The sequence below is a fragment of the Bombus pascuorum genome, chromosome 2, assembly GCF_905332965.1.
Source record: "Bombus pascuorum chromosome 2, iyBomPasc1.1, whole genome shotgun sequence".
Lineage (NCBI taxonomy): Eukaryota > Metazoa > Arthropoda > Insecta > Hymenoptera > Apidae > Bombus > Bombus pascuorum.
The window spans coordinates 4,267,318-4,282,827 of NC_083489.1; the positions used below are offsets into that span (position 1 = coordinate 4,267,318).

A 15,510-nucleotide genomic window follows, 5' to 3' on the forward strand; every position below is an offset into this window, starting at 1 on the left:
GACGTGTGGCCGGCCCGCTATCGGGATAGCGTCGTGTACGGGCGCATATAAACGTAAAGTTGGCGGTGAAGGCTCGGGCCGGCCACGTCGAACCGTTCACGAGGCCGCACACCGTTTCCTAGTAGTTCTAGTAGTCCCGGGATCAGCCGGAACTGCCGAGAAAAACGGATCGAAAGCAGGGCCAAGCGGAATCGTGGCCCATGCTCCGTGATAAATAAACGCGAGCCGTGCGGCTGCAAACAAACCGAGCAACCGCGTTCCGCGAAATCTTGCATCGTTTTCACGGGAACGAGCGAACCGCTGTTTCTGGCGGTGAACGTTGTCGCGGATTGTTTCACAGGTATCTAGGTTTCTTTCAATGGGTATATTGATCGACGTGTTTCCTGTTTCGATATGCTTCTCGACGAAGCAGCAACCAGGAACTTTTTTTGCCACGTGCTTCAAGAAGTATCCAACAGATATTGTGGAGAAAAATTACAAATATAGTAGAGTCACTTACAGTGGCTACAATAAATATTTGCGCACCATTGTATACGTTACAGCATTTACGTGATTAATTAATCACTTAGATCCAAGTATATTAAATTTCGTATTATGTACTTGTACTACTTTCACGTGATTATAAATGTTTGATACTATAGAAATGAGAGCTAGGATCTGATAAAGAGACGCTACGTTAGAAAATAACATCTTTCATAGTCACTGCAAATTTAAAGGGAATTCGTGTATGGTGTGTAAGATGTTGTGGATGGGCATACGGTAACATCGCAGCATGTGCATTCGAAATATTAATGATTTTCAATATTACTATTATTAGTTTAGATCACAGAGCAACATCGTATAGTATATAGAATTTTGTGCCGGCCACGGATCAAAATTGAAAAAATGAGATTTCGTTTCTTTATTAATTTAAATAGGTACTGTATTTCAAATTCTGTTTTCAATACTTGCTTTGTGTTCATTATGGAAGCATTTAATAAATACATTTTTGATTACACAATTTGTTTCATAAATTCAAAGTTATTAGATCTACGTATATAGGAGCTTAAATACATGGTTTTATACGGTTTACCTGTACACGTCAAATTTTCCTGCAAAACAAACACGGCCACCGTCGCGGTGACATTTTACAATTCAATTATGTGAGATTGTACAAACGCCGCGTCGTCCTGGCTCTCCGGTATAATCGATCAACGAGATTATTCGTGGCCGCGCGTATTCGCAGCCGACGAGGATCCATTACACTTTCAACACCTCCGTGTCTCTGTGGAATCGCGATTTCCCATAGCAGCCTGGTCAGGGGCCGGTTTCTTTCGAACGTAGCCACGAGTTGTGTCGCTAATTAAACCATCGAAGCATCCGTCGCGTTCCGAGCATCCGAACGTTCCAATTAAACGGCGAAATTACGGTGTTTGCGTAATTAAGGCAGCGCTGTCTTTCCTGATCGAGGATCGACCGTCCTAATCGTCCTGGAAATAAACCAGGTCCCGCATACCACTAACCATCGAACGTGCTAATTAAGAGTGGTCGCAACGTCCGCATGATATTGCTCTTCGAGTTCAAAAACGTACTGTAGATAAGAATCGTAAGTTTTTGTAACAGTATTTACACGTATCTTTATTTTCCAGCAAAGTGTCTTTTTATCGCTTTCAATATACGTTTCATTCTCATGGTGTCAATTGTTCATTATGATATGATATATTCGCTATGAAAGTACTATTAAATGATCCAAATACTAGACTTGAATCTAATTAATTAGTATATAAATGATATAATAAATACAATGAAATGTAAATAAATACCTTTTGTAGCCACTGTTAATTTCATGATAAATATCTTCAATCCTGTCAATCGATATTCTGCCAATGATGCAAAGTTTTAGATCTGAAATTCAATACGATAGCCATTGATACATTAAAGAACGGTAATTCTCAATCTTATATACTCTTCTAAATTTTGTATACCAAGTTATTGCTTGTATTTCATTAAGCCAACATTTTCTGATTTCTCTGAAATCTGCAATATAAATCTGAGTTACATCACAATAAAAATATTACCATACTGGAATCTTTAAATTCAACGAAATCTACCCAACGTGTTAAGAACATTCTTACGCAATAAAGGCAACGAGTATAGTAAATACAACGAAGAAAAGGAACAAGATTGGGGCTATCGGAAAAGAAGAAGAAAAGAGCTACGAAAGAAAGGTCGAACGCAGTCACAGATGATAGCGATAAGGGGCGTATCTACGTTTAGTTCGGACAGCCAGCACTTTATTCGACTGGCAAGCGTTAACAAGTGTTTTCCATCGGTTTAAAAGGCGCCAAGACACAAGGCAACCGGTCCAGGTACCCGCGAACGAGCTTCTATCGGTGACTCATTGGAAACGCAGCCGGTTTTCGTGTTCTCCAAACACCCAATTCAACGATTTCGCCGCGTGGTTAAGACGTTCGATTCGATACGGCCTGATGGAATCGTCTTCCGTTTCGTCTCCGCGTTATTGCTTTATTTCTCCGTTACTCGGCAAAAAGTCAGTTATTTGTTTAGTTGGAGAATGTATTTTTCTTTTTAGAGCCAGAATACGAGTTGCGTGACTTACAAAGAAACGTTGTTATCCATTTTTTCGTGATCGTAGTTTCGTGTGTCTTTTAACGTGATTTTATTATATCGAAGTTAGAAAAATTACAAATCTTTAATTAGTATAACAGTGGAAGCAAGCACAGTATAATTATCAAGACGGAATTGTAGTCTCGAGAAAATCGTGGATTACAGCAAATCAACAAAAGGTGATAGGATTGTCATTTTTTCTTTTATTTTTAAAAAATTAACAATACGACATCTCGCTTATAATTATCACAATTCGTCGAGTGCTATAATCACGAAAATGGCGATGCTTTTAGGATATTTTAAGAATCGTTCTCTCTGTGATAATTAATGCAAAGTGACAAATTTCGAAATGCGTCACTGATGCAGCAAATGAGTAATATGCAAATAAAGATTGCTGTATCGGTATTGTTTTTAAATTTTAATTAGTTCATAATTGAAGATTTCTTTGTTAGTCACCTTATCGAAAGATATACTGAAATAACAAAGGCTACGATCAACTTTCAATGAATTTATCTTTGTTCTGTCCAACATAAGACAACAAAGGAAACAATCAGTAAGTACTCATTAATGCCTCGAAAATTACTCATCGCTTAAAACGAAACACTGTCGCATATGCTGATCGTGTGTGCGATTAATGACAAAGGTAATAATAAAGTTTCAGAGTCAAAGATCTCAGCAGACAAAAGATACACGTTCCATGTACATATTTATTCTTAGTTTCCATATCTTAATCTTATATGAATAATTTTATATGAATAATCACATATGAATAATTCATCGAATTTGTACAAAGAAAATCAGACAGAAGATCACCAAGAAATTGATTGTTTTTAATCTTCGTCGATTATCGGTCATCAAATTTTTATAGACAAAATCACAGAGAATGACGACATAGAAAGTCGAATCGTGAATTAACCAATTCTTCCAATCTTTCTATTCTTTCAAACAGATCATTGTCGATCATTATTCATCGTACTTTTACGAAGAAGATCACCCTCCTAATAACTTTTCATTTCATTTAGCCCTGCAACCTTGGACGACGCGTCCTGCTTATTCTGTTAATAAGTACAATCAGGGATTAAAAATAAGCAGACATGTAGTCGAAATGGATATAAAGTTTCGCTACATGCGGTCTATTTACACAAAAATGTAAATATGAATTTCAATAATTTACTAAAATGATCTATGTATTATACGGATATGTAATAAATAAAACTCAAGTATATACGTGTATGACGCTAGTACAAGTTCGATTACATCTCACTGATATTTATTTCCACTGCCTGTCCACATATTTTTGTTCCCGACTGAATACGCATCTACTTATTCAAGTTAATTCCAACGAGCCACGCTATTTTCATGTTCACGGGTTTTTCGTGCTGCGTTAAGAGTTCCCTTATACCTTATAACCCGTACAGGATATACATTTCGTCAGTGATATTGAACAGAAAGATATGAAAATCGTGCGCGATTTAGAGATATAGAAAAATATGAAGATCGCCTGGGGCAGGAGGATCGAAGGTGAAAACAGTCGATTACATCAGGCGAAAGACAGCGAAGGAACAGCTTCGAAGGGGTCATCGCGCGTCGACGTTGTCCCCGCGAGCATTGCACGTAATTAGGAGCTCACTAGCGGCGAGCAAACAAACAATGGCTGACTCTTCTCGCATGCGAGTAAATACGTCAGCGCTACGGTAATTGTCCGGCAATTACCAGTCGCGCAATCGCCACGAACCGGTGTGCATTCGTCTGAACGAACCGACCGCTGTCCTTCCGAGGCCTCGTCTTTTATTGATTCCTTGTTAATTGGACGGTAGTACGACCGCTACCGGCGTCGGGCTTTTTGCCAGTCGTCATTCGATGCGATGACAGCAAGGATTATTTTGGTAGAAAGAAATCGCGGATCTCGGGATAGACGGTTGCGTAAGCCAATTCGCGATGCACGATCATGTTCGGTTTCAGCCGGTTTCACGGTAAGACGATCGTAATGGGAGGTAGATTATAAAAAGTAGCAGTGTGTTCGATTGATCCGAAAGATCGAGAGTGTTCTTTTTGTTATGAATGTTATAGATAGACTTTATATATCTACATATTTTATATTCATGGGAATGTTATATATTTCTACTGAAAATATGCAAAATGTACGTAATATGCAAAAATATATAGAATATTCAACGTAAAATATTGGTAATATTTAAAAGACGATAACTATATATTTTTAAGTTCTACTTCTATAGTTGTATTTGTAAGGACACGAATTTGTATAAATATCTAGTCTAATTATAAGCGATGAAAAGATCATTTAGCACCCAAGAAATCTATGGTGTGCTTATTATAATATGTTTTTTGTTTTTATAAATTCATTAATGCATTTTTAGAAGAAATAGCTCAAAACACATGGAAGTAAGATATGTGCCATTAGAATTTTAATTTTAATTTGAATTACTTAATAATTCCATTATCTACATACTTTTTCAACGTGAAGCAGCGCGGTCAATTTATTTTTGGAGCTTTGAGTAGAATTATTCTGCACAGTATATCAAATTACGATTCGCGATTGTTTCGTCAAAAATTTGAAAAGATTCGTCATAAAAACATTAATGGTTTTAATGGCATTAGTGTCTACTTGTTAAGCCAAACGATTTATTTTTGAAACACATTCTTACGCAATCTAGATGCAATGCGAATATAATCCTAGAAAATGAAGAAAATCGATGTACGCAGTAACGCGGTAACAATATTTTAACTTTCCAATGCACATTCGCAATTTCACCAAAAATATAGAAACCCCACAGATGTGTAATGGCAAACGAATTCAAACATCAATCACGATGGCGACAAATTGACACGGTAGATAAGAAAAACTGTAAAACATTGACGGTGACAGCAACTTTGTAGATTATCTGACACCTTGGCTGCTCTTACGTTTCACGGGACGAAACGAGATTGTGTCACGGGGCAGCGCGACACGTCCTGTCCCATGACGCCATTTTATCGGGATTTCAGCCGCCATACAGACAAAAAAAGACGAGCAACGACCGAGGTTAAGATCCACAGGAAAGATATACGCGAAACGGAGAAGACACGTAGCGGATTGTCGTCGATCATCAGACCGGAAAAGGTCCCCGTGCATTTTCTTCGTTTTGCGGCACGTCACCGGTTCTCTGGCTGCGGCAACTACGCTGGCCACCGCCGCCAGGCTCATAGAAAATTCTATTATTCTATTCTTATCATCGGGATGACGCGTGCTGGCTCGTATCGACAGCCGGATATATAATGCAACGTGAGTTTCTGAGCTTACGGCGTCTACCGGATGCGCCCACACCGAGCTTGCATACTGAACAGCGGCCCCGGCTTCTAAGGTCCAGCTAGGAAACGTGCTGGCTCGTCACGGCCGTTTGTACGTTCGGTTTCTCGCTGGATCTCAGCCACCATTCAGCGCTCGAGATGTTCAAACCGTGAATTCTTGCTCCCAGCATCGCTTCTTTAACCTATTGAGGACGAGGCAATAATTTATTGTAATTAGATCGCGGATGTTATTTATGAAAAATTCGAAGATACAAAAATTTACAAAATGCATATAATATACAAAAATACATAAAATATTCGAAGTAAGCATTTGTTATAGTTAATAAGTAAAAGAGTTATTTACGCGCGTTTCATTTTTTAAATTAAGTATAGTGGCAAAGTTACGAATTTGCATAAATATTCGCAGCCTATTTATCATACTTACGTCGTAGATATTTATACATTTGTGTTATTTAAATATACATAAATGCAAAGATATAATGTATAAGAATATACAAAATACTCAAAGTAAACCACGTACTATAATGCTTAGAAAATTAAACAAAACTTTAGCCAGTTTTCAGACTTTTAATCTTGTTGAAGTATTTATTATTAAGATTTTTAAGGACGAATTTTTAGTATAATTGTAAGAAATGCTAAGACCATAGATTAATCATTATTTTCTTGTAGTTTCTATAAAATTAGAATATTATTCAGAGAAATAATATGATTGGAATTCAGATTGTATGAGAAGACGATGATCGAACAATATGAGAGAAAGTATGATACTCATTGCGGAATGTGACAATTCTATTCTATTAACTATATGACAAGTACTTAGATCTATATAAAATAAGTAATTTCAATATTTCAGTTAGATCTGTGTCACTAAAAATCGACTTCTATCATGGCTCAGTTTCCCACTTATAGAAGTCATGTTTTTTCTTTCAAAATACCACGACAATTTTATCCTTTCGGCGTTTCTTTCAATCAGTAAAATTACATTAATAAAAACACAGAGAAATATATTAATATCTTGATAAAAATTAGAAAAAGAAAACTGACGACGATTTGGAAGATAGAATCTCTATTGCTGAGAACCGACCCCACCTCCCTAGAATTTTAATTCACAGGATGGAGAGGTTTTTGTTCTTGAAACTCGTCGACAGATTCGTTGGCGCGGGACTGTATTTCAACGCCCTTTTTAATATTTCTGGGGTGTTTCGCGTGCACAGACCAGCCGGCATGGCATTCCATTTTTGCAATCAACGACCGGCCGTGTGCGAGGCGACGTCTGCGTGCGACCTATCGCGTGGCAGATGCAACGTCGATCGTGACGTATTGTTCTCGCACAAGGCGAATTAGTTCTACGAATAGCCAGCGAGAATTCACGGTGTGTTAATTAAAACAATACCAGCGCTGTACGAGGAGGCGCGCGGGAATTCGAATTTCGCGCGCACATGTCACACCTCGGTCTTTTCTTCACTCCATCTATTGTTCCTCGCGATTTACATGATTCAAAGAGAGCGGATCATGCTACCCCTTTGTCGATCGATTTGTTCCCAATCTGTATGTTTTTTGCAAGCATTTAATTTTTAATGCTTCGTCTGTGTTTACTTAGAAAGGACGAGGTGTAACATGAATTCTTTATTGAGTTTTAGGTGTCTTTTACCGTCGAAGTTGTTTCAAAATTATTTTTTATCGATACAGTCGTGAAGATAGATTATAGAAAAGATGAAATATAATTTTAAAAGATACGTTTGTGATTCTTCGATTTTCAATCGTGTTATTGATAGGTTGCGTTTTGTTTCGACATTTCGCGAGCATTCCAGTTTAAAGCTGAATTAAAAATAAACGCTTAAAATCTAAGATTTGTTAATGTAGGTAGAACAGGGTCTGGCATTACTTATGTCATAGGGTAAAACGTAGATCAACTCTGGAATAATTAACATATTGATTATTGTTATACATATATTATAATATGTAGTCATAAATATTAATAAGAATGCACAAGTGACATTGTGTTAAAATGAGAATGTGTGTACCTTGTTTCATTCAAATAAGACTTGTTTGTTACTATAAACTGAGAATTGTTTGTCTAGTTTAGATAATAGTACTTTCAGCGATAGTTATTCTAACGATAACTATGCTGTATTTAGCACTCGAAATTTGCATTTTAGTTTTACAAAACGTTAGGCTTTCCAAGATTGCGTGTATAACTTATATTTTTCCACTGAGCATTCGTTCGCTTTCTATTAAGAAACATTACTTAATAAAGATTTTTACATTTTTTCCAAGTATCGCAATTTTAATTTCGACATATTGTATAGAATAATCCAGATAATTTCCAATAAATAAAACAACAATTTCCACGATTACATCATTTTCAGCTATGAAAATACTCAAATGAATATATTTTAATATATGTAAATAAAATTATGAGCATCCTAAATACATTTGTAATTACATGTATACATTAACGTATCTCTGAGTTTTTAAAGAAAATGTAAAAATATAGATCCAGATCGATAAATCATTGTTTCTTTTTATAGCTAAGATTACTAATTTCCAAGAAACACATTGCAACAAATTCCAGGAATTGTGTCGTTTAATCAACCGATCGTTAAAACGTCATTTCGCGATGAATCTAGCGTTTTCTTGAATTGAAGACATGGAATATCGCGAGCGCGGCAATGAGTGCTTCTTTGAAGCGTCGTGATTAATTTTTCTCTTCCCTGTCCCAGTTTAACGGTGATAGAAGCTCTTCGCGCTTTGCGCAATCTTCGAATTCCACCGTGCAGATGTTCGTCGGCCTCCTCTGTGATTTAAGACGCGCGAGTGATCTTTGAACCAAATCGCGAGGCCGCGATCTAGATCACTCCCCACCTTTGTTCTCAATAAATATCTGTTGGCGAGCTGTTAACTTCCTTGCGCAGTTTATATTAGAATATTAGAGTTATATTAGAATGGAATAATGCTTGTTTTCATTTCGAAATTCTCTTCTTAATTCTAATTTCGTTAATGTAATCGACACTTTACGAGAGATAACATTTTCGTATTTCGTATCTATGTTATAGATATGATTTTGCAGCTGTATTCTACAAGTTGTTTTGTAAACATATTTTTAGCACATGTTTAGAATAGATAATTTTATATCGATCTTTTGTCTGAGTTTATACAACCAGAAGTTTCGTTCCGCTCGAATATTCGTACAAAGGCATCGATGATAATTTCATCTTCAGTTCGATAAATTTCTAAGAATAAATTAATTGAAGAATAAGAAGAAAATAAACATAATTTAAAATATACAATTTATAGAATCGGTCGTACGTTAGAAGTTATAAAAGAGCATTAATATCTTAGTACGTGTTTCTAGTTGGTTATAAAAGTATGAAGATATAATCAAGTAATGTATAATTTTTTAAAATGATTTATCGAGAGTGAACCGCTATGCGATAGAATGTCTCGTGTGACTTGGATCACAAAGGGCTAAAGTGCAGTGCGTGGAATTTGACCTTTCGCAGGCAAACTGAATCGCTTATATTATCTAAGTTTAATTGTTTTATTATTCCGAGCTTCCAAATTATAGAAATTGTAGAATCGTATTAATATACGATTTTATCGATGTTTAAATAGGTGCAGCTTTATTGAATATTAAAAGTAAAAATTCTAACAAAGAAATTCCAGGAAATTTGTCTCGTCAGATTGTCAACGATCCAGTTTTCCTATGAAGCATTGAATTTAATTACCTCAACCAAAATTATGTTCCACTTATACTTATCCAAACAGATAATCTACGACTATCTCTTCTTCAAAACCCATTACTTTTCTAGAATATTTCTTATACTTGAAATTGACACCAACAGAGAACAATTATGTATTTATTACATTATGTTCTACTTGCCCCTACTCAAGCCTATAATCTACAACCGTAGATTGATGTGCTGAAATCACATTATCCCTCTAGAACATTTGTCATATTTGAAATTGACATCAACAAGCAACAATTATCTATTTATTACACCATCGACAAAAATATCATACAGTCATGCTTACACTCTTTTTCCAAGGAATCCATTATTCTATAATTAACGAATTCTACAATGTTACCAAACATATCTATGACTCATGCTATTTTACCACTACCATTGACATTATTATCATTATCTCTATTATTTCAAATTACAATAGATTACTCATCAAAACGGTGCAACGAAGTCATACGACGATGCAAGGAAGACACGACCCACAGGGAAATTGTTATCGTAGTCAGACCGAGCAGCTTTTTCTTTGTTTCTTCGCGATGATACATCGCGGTCAGAATTGCTTAACTCTATCTAGTGAGTCATTAGAATCGAACATATACTACGTATTTGCAGAACAACGCTGGCGATGCTCGTCACGCTTGTGCGTGGCGGCGAGATAACAGCCACGGCGAGGCACCGATGCAAATGAAAAATCGCGTGACAAAGATAGGGGATTACAGCTGTTGCGCAATCGCGCGCTTAATGATTTCGACGAATAAGCCGGGTAGATACGTGGACGCTACGTTTCCCTGTTCCAAGTATTACTCGTTTGTCGGGAATTATCCCTTTAACAATCCAACCCGTGTCTCACGTGGGCACCACCAATCGTTCGATATATGCGTACTTCTGCGAGACATCAACAGGAATTCATGCGAGTACTTTTGAGCGTTTGACTTCAAACTTCTCGCACGTTATCTCTTTCTTTTTTTTACTAAAGAACATTACGTATATGTCAGTCTCTGAGAAGCTGAAACTGGTCAACTTCACTTTTTGTAAGTTTCTGAATCTTCTTATCTAGATACGCGATTAACCCATTTGCATCCAAGCGCGGATTAATCCGCGCGCTGCGACTGCCTTTTTTATTTCCATTTTAATCTGAATAATTTTTTTTTAAATAAACAATTTGTACTTTTTTCCTCTCTTATAAAGAATGTAAGATGCGATGCTTGCGAAGTAACATCGTCTACCAATCGTTTTGAACAGTAAATTTTCGATAAACTCCGTGAAGAATTCGGATGTCTTTTACTGCACCTACGACTGACTGCGTGCGGTGATAGGGACCAGTCCTCTTAATTAGAGCCATGATGCAAATGAGTTAATCTTGATCTTCTCGGAGATACGGATTACATATTCATTTTCGGAAGCTTATTTGTCGCAAGGAAGTGATATAAATAAATACAAGTTCTTAGGAAATTCTTTAAAAATTGTGACATTCAACACATTTCTTTGCCTCTTAGTTTATGGAGTTAATCAACGTGGCTTGCGAGCAGCGCATATGTGACGTGCTCCGATAAAAAAAGATTAACAACTTTAGCGTGCAAAAAAACTTAATGTTATACACTCCAGAAGAGAGATTTGCTTCGTTTTTAGTTATGTTACGCATATCGTTTAAGACCGACCAGGATACGTAGTCCACGATAGTTTTGAGAAGCTCGTGCAACCAATTACAAATGTTTCGTAATTGAAATTATTGCAATGAACAATTCTCTACTTTCATTATCCGAAGAAACTTGAAGCTAGCCTCATTGCAAAGAGCATAGTTACTATTGCCTATAAAAAAAGCATGAAAAAGCCAAAATCGATTTTTTCTTACCTCAACCAACAGCATGTCGCGTATTAGGATTCTCCTGTTAATTCATAAAGCGACATTAAAATCAGAAAAACGATAACAATATATTTATCACCTTCCTCTCCTGCAGCCTTTATATATTTTTCTTGCTTTTTCTTTTTTTATTTTTCTTTTTTTTTTCTCTCCTCACTTGAAACCCAACGCAAAACTCGTTCATCGAGACGATTTGAAGAAGTGTGGTCCACGAGTGGAGAAGCTGCTAATTTTACGTGGTTCTCGCTTGGAATCCAAGGGAGGCCGTTGCACTCTCTGGTAAGTGCAATAACGCGATAATCCGTCGGTTCGATTTCGGCAGATATTTTCGGCCGTGTGGCATGGGGACCATTCGCGAGCACGCGAATGGTTGAAGAGGAACGCGTGGCGAAGTCGAAGAAGGCATTTCCACGCGCATTAAGCGAACAGACGGCCGTCTATCGCGACAGCGCGCCACAAGCGCAATTAAGCCGAGCAGAGCCGTATGCAAATCGACGCATTGTCTTGACCCGAAGTGGCACGGTGTCGCCGGCCTCGTTGCGCTTTCACGAGCACTCGCGAGGCCGCGGCTCTTTTGCCTAATTCCCCGAATGACTCGTCTCGACGCCTCTGCTCGCGTTACGCTCGCGTTCCACGATTGTTTGCCCGATCTTTTTTCCCTGTCGTTCTATTCCTTTCGTCTTTTTTTTTCTGCCGTGTTTTGCGTTTCTCTTCTCGTGGAAGATGATTTCACGCGGTTTTTACACCACGTGGGTGTTTTATGACACGGGTAGACGATGTCGATCGAGGGATTTTTGTTTCTTACCGCGGATCCGATTTTTAAGTTTGGCTTAAATTTTCGTGAGTTAGGTTGATGTTTATTTGTAAGTTGTATTTTTAGAATAGGCGCTGTACGTTTTAGTTTAGTTTGTGTAGGTTGTATTTTTAAAATATAATATCGTAGAATGGTAGAGACGTCGTAGAGTAATCGATATAAATGTCACTGTGTCATCTTCGCTACTCAAAATTCAACGCGATAGATATTGAGATGAGGTGCACGATACGGGACCTTGAAATACAAAACACTTCGACCATATCTTTTTCTTTTTTCCAAACGACGCAAAAACTTTCAATTTCGACTTTCGTAAACTACAGAGGTTTACCTGCATAGAAGAGAAAATCATTTGTCTAAAGTCACATTATAAATATTAATATTAAATAGGGATAAAATATAATTATCTTTTTACGCTTCTATTCTTGTTTCCAATGTTTCTCATAATGTATGTACCATTTCCAAGTTTTCCTTCAACCAGTTAATAATTATGTTAATCGATACTCTATTCCCTGTCGCGCAATAATTTACCAACTAATGCTATCGGTAAATCGCCTTTATCATTGCATAATTTTTCATTAAATTGTATAATCAGAAAATTTATAATTTGTAAAATTTAATCTGTTTTATTGCCGAACTTGTTAACATTCAAGTGTATTTATCAATGCTTATGACTTGTAACCTACGTATGACTTATAAAATTTCATTAATAATATTAATTAGAATTTACAAGGCCGTCGTAATAATCAAGATTTTACTGTATCTACAATAAACGACCAAATATAGAACCTAGAACAAACAAGAATATAAAACGACTGAAATTCAAAGACCAAAGCCAGCTAAAATAAAAATCAAACTTAACAGGTTTCTCGCATGTCGAAAACGAAGGAAGCAAGGAAACCGATATAACAAGAATATTTAAAGATCGTACACTGGCCTCTCTCTTTCCTGTGCGAACGTCACAGAAATGTCTACGCGTGTTGTGCCAGAGCTGTTGGTTTAAGCGCAACGGGGATTCCGTAAGAGTCCTTTGTCCTTCCTCGATCCCAGTCAGGAACACCCTGGCCGGTTCGGTTCGCATAAACGGGAAACGGGTTTCAGTCAGAAAGAGCTTTGGTAGTTCAGCGTAAAAGAACGGTGCTTTGTCAGGAGGACAAGCAGAGCAAAAAAAAAAAAGAAGAAAAATAGAAGAGGAAGAGAGAAAGAAAGAAGAAACGAACACACCTTTTTTAATCGGTCTCTCTTCCGCTAAAGTAGTCCGGACGTTCCTCTTTCTTCTTCTTCGTCTTATTCTTTCTCTTTCCAACTTGCTCTCTGTTGCAAGGAGACGGAGCGAAGGGCAACCAAAAAGCTGATGTTAGGCGAATGCAAATAAATGCGCATACGGAGGACCGACCATTCTGCAGCGTGCTTCTAATGTTTGCCCAATGCGGTTTCGCTGTGCATGCTTTTCGGATTTTTGCAGGGAACACTTGGCTCTTTTTTAGCAGGAACTTTTGGGAAAAAATTTGCCAAAGAATAGAGTGACTCTTTGTTGGTTTTGAGTGAGTTTTTGAAAGGTTTGATTTGTAAGGGTTGTTTTTTTTAATCTTTTGTCAACGGTATGTCGTAGAATATTTTCGAAAAAATAAATGGAATTCGTTAAATTAGCGGGTAGTTTTTGCGTACTCGGGCGTTTTACACTGTTGGGAACGACAGATTAATTTGTTTATTAGTAGCGATAGTAATCGCGTAAACTTGCGTTTAAACATATTCGGTATTAATTTCTCTTTAGGGTCTTAATTACGGTGTGCTGCGTTTGTGTTAGGTAATAAAATTCGTAGATCAATAAATACAATTATAATATAAAGAAATATAAAGAAATATTATCTGATATTTTGATATGTGGTAACAACTTAACGTTAAATTGTTTTATATTCCATATTGTTAATTATTATTTCAATCTGAAATTACAAACAGTGAATATATAATAAATTTGAATATAAATGTCTATGAATATGTGAAGAAGTAAAATATTGCCTGAATCGGAAAGTAGTATATTCTGTTTCGTAAAAGTGGATTAAATTTTTAATTTCACTTAACATGTAGCTAAAATATTTATTATTTCGCGTTATAAAATTTCAAGCGAGACGTGTTCAACTGATCGAAGTGGTTAATACGTAAACCACTCGGAAATCAAACTGATCAATTACGTTTTCTAACAAGCGTTTATTTTTAATATCACAGTATATAATTAGCGTTTAATCCTTCAAAGATTTAACGATTAATATTGGTGTAGGAGGGCACTTTGATTTTTATATGTTTATATGTATGTAAACTTGCCAGAAACGAAATTGATCTCTACTCTTTGTATATTTCTGGATTTCGTTGCACAAGAACATAATTAATGTACAGTTTCCAAGAAAAAGACGACCTATTTGCATAAATTTATTCATCATAAGGAAGTGGCATAAATAATAATAAATTTTAAAGTTAATGAAATAATTTTCATAACATCATCGCTATCCTCTACTTTTAATTTATACGACTGGCCAATGTGACTTCCGAACAGTTCATACATTAACTTATAATACATAAATAAAACAGCTAAAAGAAAAATTAAATTTGTAAACATACAATTAACATACGGTTCATATTGTATCTCATAAAAACAAGAAACTATACCAAATTTTAAGAACAACTTATATCATACAAGTACGTACACGTATTTGTACGCTTATAAATATTCGATAAATCGTCACGAACACTTCATAACAACTCGATCTTTAATCAAAATAATATTAGAAAAATCAAGTCGATGCTCTAAGTTCTTTTTAAATAGCGTCGCCCCTGTCACGCTTGATAAAATTGCATTGCATTGGTCCTGATCAGTTTCATCCACAGGTTTGGCGCGAGGATTGAAACGAAAAAAAAGAAGGAAAGAAAAAAACAGGCACGGTAATTAAATTTCATTACGCGATCACTCGAGACAGCAGTAGGAAAAACACGACAGCCGGCCTATCGAAGGTCCCGTATTAAACGTTTGAGAGCCGCTGACCATAGTGATCGTTGTTGGCTTTGCTTTCGAAACCTCCACCCCCTCGATCGACATTCGCAACCCCTCCGCGGAGCATGGCAGCGAGCGCCGCTCGCGTTTCATTGTTGTGAACGCATGCAAATTGCGATCCCGGTGCCGG

At 36.7% G+C, this 15,510-nt stretch overlaps 1 protein-coding gene across 1 annotated transcript in view; it reads left to right on the top strand.

The window, feature by feature from the left end:
* LOC132916353 (UPF0489 protein C5orf22 homolog) overlaps positions 1–15,510 on the top strand; it is a 424,949-nt gene that overhangs the window by 92,183 nt on the left and 317,256 nt on the right. The window lies entirely within an intron of this gene.